General features: G+C 41.3%; 1 protein-coding gene across 1 annotated transcript in view; it reads right to left on the bottom strand.

Annotated features, from left to right (window-relative positions):
• LOC116851666 (tachykinin-like peptides receptor 99D) overlaps positions 1–504 on the bottom strand; it is a 372,095-nt gene that overhangs the window by 47,579 nt on the left and 324,012 nt on the right. The gene's annotated exons all lie outside the window — the stretch shown is intronic.

The raw sequence follows: 504 nt of genomic DNA on the forward strand, positions 1-504 counted from the left end.
TAGAATGCCTTTGGCCTGGTTAGAAAATGGAAATGGGTTTTTTAATTGAAAGCATTTCGGTACTACATGATGGTCGCGGCACCGTTTCAAAAACGGTTTTTTAATTGACCAGCTGATCAATTAAAATACGCCAACCTCTTCCCACGAATAGAACACTGCTTAACTTCAACCTATTTTCAGTTCCAAGGAGAGTTTTTCGAACAAACCTCTGGAGCGGCGATGGGATCTCCTATATCTCCTATCATTGCAAACATCTTTATGGAACACTTTGAGAATAAAGTTTTGAGGAACGCACCACTGAAACCATCCACATGGTTTCGGTATGTGGACGATACTTTCGTAATTTGGAATCATGGCAGGGAAACTCTTTCTCAGTTTCTCGGGTTTCTCAATTCACAACATCCCAGTATTCAGTTCACAATGGAAGTGGAACAAAATAATCAAATACCCTTCCTGGATGTGCTAGTCCAAAAGAACCAAGATGGCACCTTAGGTCACCAGGTC

The sequence above is a fragment of the Odontomachus brunneus genome, unplaced genomic scaffold (genome assembly GCF_010583005.1).
Source record: "Odontomachus brunneus isolate Ranch 3 - 2012 unplaced genomic scaffold, Obru_v1 Obru_scaffold_185, whole genome shotgun sequence".
Taxonomy (NCBI): Eukaryota; Metazoa; Arthropoda; class Insecta; order Hymenoptera; family Formicidae; genus Odontomachus; species Odontomachus brunneus.